Consider the following 8845-nt stretch of genomic DNA (forward strand, 5'->3'; position numbering starts at 1 on the left):
GTTAAAATCTTGGAGTTAGACAATGACAACCAAACAAGTCCTCAGAGGTAAGATGGCTTTATCCCAAATTTCTTCCCAAGTTCTCCTAAACTCAAGTTGTGTCTTTGGCAAGTGGACATAGGTAGGTGAATTTCCTCTCTCTGGTCACTAGTTGTTCACCCTGTTGGCTGCTGTAGAAACAAACATCTCACCCTCACACAACCCAATAATTCAGGATCAAAAGCATTCCTAAAATCAACCACTGTCAAAGAGCAACTGTTGGCCACACCCAGCTTAATCCTACTTTATTCCCTGGGGCTGGGGACCAGGCAGCCCCTCTTTGATACCATAGCTGCCTACCAGGTGTGTGTACAGCAGTGTTGTATGAGGATATGTTCAAAGTGGGGGAACATGAGTGGGAAGGACCACTGGCTGGCACTGACACTGATGGCCCCATGCTTGGCCATCTCATGCATCCTTGGGCTTTGAGTGGCTTGCCCATAATCGCCAATAAATAGGTAGAGTTTTCTAAAGCATTTATTTGTGTGTGTGTTTGTGTGTGCAACAGACACAGAAAGAGGTTATGACAGAAAGAGAGTTATGACCCAAGGCCTTACAATGTTCCTTCCTTAATTAGACTTGCGGAAATGCACCATTTTTGCTTTAAAAGAAGTGTAATGAAGATGGATTATAGTTCAGGGTCTGAATGGAAAGAGCCAGGAACTAAGATTAATTAGCAGCAGCATGTGGTTTATTTTCAAGGTTGTTTTTACTTAGCTTCCAGAAATCCTGTTGTAATATCTTCAAACTCTCACTGAACTTTTCTTGAGCAATGGGGTGGAGGATTTCATGATCTTGTTTGATGGGGAGAGGCATTTGCCCTCCTGTGATACTCTCTGGGTGGCCAGCCCCTGTCACCATGTCAGGATGTCTGTGAATGGCCACCTCAAGCTAAACGCACCCCTCCTACTCCTACCCCGTATGGCTTCAATAGGAATCACTTTCCAGCTGACATTTATCAGGGGATGTGTGGGTGTTGGATTTGAGGGTGATTTTTAATCTTGCATACTGTTTAAAGTCTCCTAAAATTCCTCAGCATCCTCTCTTTTTATTAGAGCTTAAAATTTTCAAGGATTTTCCGGAACAGAGGGATAGCTTTAAAAAAGCCCAATCATTGCAGTTCCTGCGCTCTTTGGAAGGTCTAAGCAATGTTATGGATGATTCTTTGGCTAGCATCCAGAGACCAACCCTCTGGGCTTTCAGCCTTTTTTTTTTTTTTCTTTCATGATAACTTGGCCTCCTTTCCGCCAAGACTACTTCTCCTTCCTACTTAAGGACTAGCTGTCACCTGTTTCTTAGTCCTGGCAAATGTTTTGGGCTTGACAGGAGCTCAGTGACTTCAGGGTACGGAGTCAGGGCCTGTGATAACGATCCCCTCACTGCTCAGTGTCTCCCTCCACTACACGAACAGTGGCTTCCAGAGCTGGAGGTGGGGCACGAGCTCTTCTCCTCATGCTGCCCTCACCTCTGATGGGAGAAGAGGAGAAGGAGAAAACAGAGAAGGAGAAGGAGGAGTATGAGAAAAAGGAGGAAGAGACAAAGAAGATGCCCATAAGGGCAATGATGCCAGGGATGGTGACAATGTTGATGATGTTGGTGAAGGAGGGGGAGGGGAAGGATAAGCAGGAGAAAAAGGACATCAAGTCAGTGACTGTGATGATGTGGGTGATGCTGACAATGCCGATGACGATGGTGCTGATAAAAATTACGATGACGAGATGTGGCGAAAAGACAAACACCTGCTGAAAGTCAACATTACTGAACATTCCCCATGTGCCAGGCACTGTGACAAGCATGTTCCACCCCTTGACAGGGGAAGCTGGAGTGCACAGAAGATGAGAGCATCACTAGTTTTACGCAGGTTGTAAAGTGCAGAGCCCAGACTCACGTCCAGGTCTGCCTGCCCCAACAGCTCATGCTCTTAACTCCACAAAGGTGTCACCATTTTGGGTAAAGAAGGTGGACTGGGCACTCAAGAGAGGTGTCTCAACCTTCTCCATGTAACATAATTACCTAAAGAGGAGGTTTTTTAGATATCGAAGCCTGAGGCTCAACCTTAGAGATTCAGAATCAATTGGTCTAAGGTGGAGCTTGCATGTCAAGATGTTTTATTCAAGTGATTTAGAAAACCACACTATCTGGATGATCCCTTCACTTTACCCAGCACTTCTATTTCAAGCATCTCTGATCATCCTCTATTCTCCCTACCAAGGAGGCTGTGGGGAGGGAATTCTGGAAGAACATGTGAGCAAGACCAGAGGAGAGCTGCAAAGGTTCAATGCAGGAGACCCCTGGGGCAAGCCAGGTTATGAACCAAGAAAGGCTGAGACCAGAAAGCCTCTAAGAACATGTGAATTATACCCTGGGGACAGCTTCCATCTTCCTCAACTTTGTGGCCATCTCTGCTGATTTGGGGGCATTTTAGAGATAAAAATCATACTCCCCATTGTTTCTCCTTTTCAGTGTATTGTCCTGGAAGTGAATTTAGAAAGAATAGCATCATTCTCTTCTGAAATAGACACCACTTTAGAGCTCATTTCATCCAAGCTTCTTTTCTGTATTGAAGAGACTGAGTCCCAGAGAGGACGGTGGCATGCCCCCGTCTATGTGACCAACTTACTCATCATGCTTGGAAGGGCTTACTTGCAGCTCCGTTGAACGAGGGCACTCCAGGCTTTTGTTCTATCAAGGCTCTATGAACAAACAAATCAATATGCTTAGTATAATTTTTGTTCATCTCTTTGAAAGATGCAATGTGGCAGTTAAGTCCACTGTCAATATTTTTATGAACTCTGTGGAAAATATGATGTTAAAGGCTTTGGTAACCACTTCATTAAGCTTGGCTTTTTCTAGGCCACCACAAAAGGTAAATAAACCCTAATGAGTAATACACCCAGACTGAGATCCTGTAAGCTATCCAAAGAGTCAGTGCCTAAAAACCCACTCATCTCCCCACCCCAAGCCCCAGGGGAGTCTGAGAAAGGTGATCCCAGCCCTGTGCTGTGTACCAAGACCTTCAGACAAAGACTTATTAACCCACAAATTAGATACTAACTAAATAAAGGCAAAGTTTCCACAGATTGAAAAGAAGTGCATAGCATCAGTAGCACTGTAAAGTTAGTGCTCCACCAGCTGGCCTCCTGGAAAAACAGAGGTCCCTGGTAACCAGTACAGAGATTAATGGGGCTTTTGGGCCTAGCATTGACCCCAAGCCTTATTCTTTTGTTCCCTCCACAAATCACATGCAAGGTGTTGGGGTTCAATAGTGGTTAAGAGAGAGTTCTAGTCCTTAAGGAGGAACAGGGTACAAGTAAACAGGCTTGTACTCCAGGGGTGCAATGGAGACTTACAAGGTGGGTGATTGCCCCACACTGGGGAACTGGCCAAGAACACTTCCCGGAAGGACTATAGAGTTGAAAGAACTCCTTTTTAAAACAGGCATAACGTGAGTGTGTTTATAAGGTGATAGGAAAAAGTCACCAGAAAGAGAAAGGATTGAGGTCAGTTATTGGCCTAAGTTTCCTAAGAAGGTAGAAGAGGGGAGCCAGGTGAGAGGGTGAGTCTTAGGAGGAGAGAGGACCTGCCTGTGAAGCATGTGAGAAAGAGACAAAGGTGGACACAGATACGGAAGTGCTGGAGCACAAGGAACAGAGGTGGGGACATGGGAAGATGTGGGAGCTTTGTGTGCCCTAGGAGGTATGACATCATTTGACAGCCCAAGGTGGGGGGTGGAGGGTGGAGAAGGTAAAGAGCATCGAGAGAGGAAAGTTTAACAAAGTGCCGGGAATGTGGCCTGTGCATTCATCCAAAATTATGGCAGGACTTGGGGTGAGGAGAAAGGGGAAGATTAGCAGATGACAGAGATTAAGAGAGTTGTTTTGCCAGGTGACATTGAAACATAATGGAATAAAGGATTCTAATAGGAGTGAAGTGGTAATCTGGAAGTGGCATTGAGGATGGAGAAGGATGGATTCCATTTCTCAAGAGCTGTGGAGGGCCTGGGATTTTACCTTGCTCACAAGTGAACACTGAGCCTGCCATAGCTTCATGGATGTTGGCAGAAGACTTGAGATTCCTGGGTCAGAGGCAAAGGACCATTTACTACTCACAAATAGCAGTAGTCAGAGCATCTGCATTTGTTTTGATTCTTTGAGCTCTCGTTTCTACAGGGTGATACAAAGGTCAAGTGATACCGCACAGAAAGCAGGTTATGGGCAGTTAAGTCAGCAATCCCTCTACTCTGGAGGGAGACATTATTTTATTACACTGGTCAGCAAGCATATATGCTTTTGACTCACTCAGGAGCTCCATCTTCCAAGCCTGGTCTTTCCAAATATCTTGGAAGGAGAGTCCAGAAGGAAGACAATCAATATCCCTGCTACCAAGATGTGCTAAAATGTAAAGGTTATATGGAGAATTCTAAACACTTTGAAGCTCAGGTCCACTGGAGTGAGGATGAATAGTTTTTCCTTGCCAGGGTCTAAATGAAATAGTATCCTTAGAGGCCAGCAGGATTTTAGGCACATCCAAGCAGTAAAGTATGTAGTCTATGAGGAAGTTAAGAATTAAGGGAATTTGTTCCTAGCCACTAAAAAGAGAAGTGCATATTTGATCATTAAAAATAAACATTTGTACCAGAATTATGTTTGGTACAACATAATACAATTCAGCAATGTATTATAGTGCATTTCAAAAAAGAAAGGGGGTGGGAGAACTGGTCACTGGGTGTGGAATGATGGGACCTGATGGTCCAGCTCTCCATCAACTGGCTTTCTCCTCCTGCTCTTCATTTCCTTATCTGTAAAAGGAAAAGGGTGGAGATATTTAAAAGTTTTCAGATCTCTTAAAATCTAACATTCTATAGTTTACATGCTTAGAAAATTAGTAATCCAAATATAATAACCTAAAGAAGTTCTCTATTAGCCAAAAACCCGACATTCAAGGAGAGAGTTGACTAAAAAGATAATGAAGAAAAAGGTGGTGATGATCACAATGGCTACAAAATAGAAGAAGGGAAACGTCACTCCAGCTTAGTGCTGCCCTTTATCTGCTTTTGGATGCCAGAAGTATTCATGGGTATGACCGCTTAGGCAGTAAATTTGTTTTAACTTTCTGAAGCTGCTGACTGACCAGCCCTGATTCCCTAATGCATAAATAGACACTTATAGTCTTAGAGAGGCAGCATGTGTCAGAGAATGGATGTGGGCTTTGCAGTTCGACAGACCTGGGCATAAATCCAGACTCTTTTACTTACTGGCAATGAGATTGGACTGCATTACCATTTTGTGGCCTGCTCCACACTCCCATCTTTTAGGAGCTGTACACCACTTTCTGGAGATTGCCCATAACTCTCTTCTACAGAGGTAGTTCCTGTGGGAAGCTACACATTCTCACATGACCATGTCCCTGCCCAAAGTTGATTGGTTAAGGAGTGGGTATCAGGCCCAAGCTGAGCCAATCAGCAACTTTCCCTGAGATTTCTGAACCTGAAACTGAGAAGCTGGTTCAGGCCTCTGCTGAGAAGACTGAAGATGACGGGCATGTGGAATGTAAGCAGACACACTTCCTGCCCTGTGCAGTGTAAGCAAAGACCAGACGTGGAGAGAGAGGCCTGCTGGAGTCTGGGTCTCCTGCTCTAGTTGTTCTGAGGCTTGGCTGCTCCTTGCCTTTCCCATGCATGGTTTGGTTCTTAAATACTTTTTGTATAAGGTTGACCAAGTTGGCTTTGATCATCTGCAGCCAGAGAGGTCTGACTCATTTAGGGATCCTGGGGAAGTCACCCTCACAGTTCCTCAGTTTCCTGATTTATAAATTAGGAGCAGATGATGTGATGTAACCTAAGAGAAAACCTGGCACTATGCCTCTCCAGCAGGTGAGTATAAGAAATATTATTTTTTTTCCTTAAAGGCATCGAGGGTGCTATTTTTTTTTTTTTTTTTCTAGACAGATTCTTGCTCTGTTGCCCTGGATGGGGTGCAGTGGCATCATTAAAGCTCACTATAACGTCAAACTCCTAGGTTCAAGTGATCTTCCTGCCTCAGCCTCCCAAGTAGCTTGCCATCATGCCTAACTAATTTTTCTGTTCTTTGTAGAGACTGGGTCTTGCTTTTGCTCAGGTTTGTCTTGAACTCTGGACCTCAAGTGATCCTCCTTCCTTAAGCCACTGAACCTGGCCCAGGGTGCTATTTTTAAAAGCTAACATTTATTGAGCATTTACTTAGAGCCAGACATTGTATTTGATAAGTAGGAATGCATAATCCCATTGAACTTCACAGTAATCCTAAGGGGTAGGTTGCTACTGTGGTCTCCACTTGACAGATGTGAGCCATCAGGAAGGGAATGCGTAAGGGGATCATGAGTTTGTTCACTGGTGTTAGGCCCCTGGCCCCACCCCAAACCTTGCACTGCTTGAGCTTAGAGGAGGTGGGTTCAGACAATCAAAATACAGATCTAGGAGTAAATGTTGAGAATTTACTATCTTGAGAAGAAATTTAGGTTGAAAACAGAAATAGTGCCAAGACAGCTTGGCTGAGATAATTATGAATGGGGTATGGGGAATTATCAAGGGAGGCTGGGGCAGGTGGGGTCCATACCTTTTGAGCTTAACTTCATAGGGAGACACTCTTCTCCTCAACTGATGGAGTCCCACAACTCCCCCCGCAGGACAGAGCCCTCGCCTAGGAGGGCTGAGAGCTGCCCAGAGTTGGGGCCAGGTGTGGGGGTAAGGTGCTATGGTTTAAATATCTTTCTCCTTCCAAAACTCATGTGTTGAAACCTAAGACCCAATGTAATAGTATTAAGAGGTGGGGCTTCTGAGAAGTGATTAAGTCATGAGTGCTCTGCCCTCATAAATGGGACTAGTGCTTCTATAAAAGAGGGTGAAGGGAACAGCCTAGGGCCTTTTGCACTTCTACTCCTTCCACAATATGAGGACACAGCATATTGTCCCTTCCATTATGTGAGGATGCAGCAAGAAGCACCATCTTGGAAGCACAGCAAGGGCCCGCACCAGACACTGAATGTGCTTGTGCCTTGATCTTGGGCTTCCTCACCTCTAGAACCGTGAGAAAGAAATGTCTATTAATACATCTTCCAGTCTAAGGTAATTTGTTATAGAAGCACAAAACAGAAGAGAAGTGTGTTAAGTCCTTGGTGTTTAGATGCTACTGTGTGTCTCAAGGGACACTGAGTTTGGGCACAGGACAGAGGTGGGTGGGGGGAGCCTGAGCAAGATAAGGAGCCGAGCTAGGAAAGCAGCCAGGGTGGCAGTGGGGGATGGGATGAGAGTGATTTCTTAAGATTTGTCTGGATTAGGGTGATGAACTGACGTGGGAGGTTAGAGAAAGTGAGACTCACTGAAGTATCATCAGTTTTGAGATAAGGCTGTTCCATGGACAGACTGAGGAGGGGCGAATGAATTTTATTATAGAAAGGAAAGAGAGGGGGAGGGTAGGAGGGAGGGAGGAACCACAGCATCAAACTTCAATAATTAATTACTGGGATGGTTTAGGATGATTGTTCTTTCTGATTTTAGAGGCCCAGTATGCACATAATTCAAAATACCTGCATTTGTCACATCATTTATAGCTGCTTCTCTCTGGATGCTTTGCAGTCCCAGTGGACTCCAGGAACCAAGCGTAATGATTGGCTTTTCAGCAGCCTGGTTTTGAGGTCGGGTAGTAGAAGCAACAGGGTTTGGCACTCGGAGCTCTTGGTCCTGGATTTGTCTTCTGGTGCCTCTATTAACTGGCTGCGTGATCCAAGCAACTCGCTGCTCCTCTCTGAGCTGCGCAAGGGATAGTTTCAAACAATTTTCCTAGTGGCCGCCTCTAGGCCTCCTGAGCGCACGTGGCACTCAGCTCTACTCTTCAAAATGGTCCTCCTTCTGACTGTTTTAACCCTGGGGTTGGGAAATAACATTTCATTTTTGTTATAAAGACTTTTTGCTTTTGAAAAAAAAAATTTGAAATAAATTTTATTGTGCATATTAAGGCATACAATACAATGTTATGGGATACATATAGATAGTGAAAAGGTTACTAAAGGGAGCAACTTAATATAGCCATCATTTCACATAGTAACTTTGTTCGGTTTTGGTGGCAAAAGCCACTAAAATCTACTCATTTAGCATGGAATCTCAAAGATAGGGTGTCCATAAAGCTTGTGTGCTATTTACTATGTTAACCTATTTTCAATTGCACATGAAATTTATATCCACCCTGTACAACACAATTTTATTACCTTTAGGCCTCCTGTTGTGCATTGATCTCTAGATTTGTTCCATCTACTTATCTGCTACTTTGTATCCTCCGGCCTGAATCTCTCAGTTCCCTCCCCACCCCCAGCCTTGTAATCACTGTTTTATTCTCAATATCTGTGTATTTGATTTTCATTTTCTAGCTTCTACATATAAGTGAGATACTTTTCTTTCTGTGTCTAGCTTATTTCACCAAGATCTCATTCTTTTTTAGGGATAAATAATATGTATACAGGAGAACCTCTATAAATTGACCACCCAAGGGGCAAACTGGTCAACATACAGAGGTGGTTAACATAAGGAACCTTCATTGAATACATGTGGTGCATGTCCAGTCTATGAAAATTAGGTCAACTTAAGGCGGTAGTCAATGTAGGGAGGTGGTTAACTATGGAGGTTCTACTGTATGATGTGTGTGTGGCCACCACACACCCACATATACACACATATTTATTTATCCATTCATCCATAGACAGATACTTTCACATCTTGGCTATTGTGAGCAATGAAGTTAGGAACACAGGCATCTTTTTTTTTTTTTTTTTTTTT

The sequence above is a fragment of the Otolemur garnettii genome, unplaced genomic scaffold (genome assembly GCF_000181295.1).
Source record: "Otolemur garnettii isolate 467f Iridium unplaced genomic scaffold, OtoGar3 scaffold00031, whole genome shotgun sequence".
NCBI classification, from domain to species: Eukaryota; Metazoa; Chordata; class Mammalia; order Primates; family Galagidae; genus Otolemur; species Otolemur garnettii.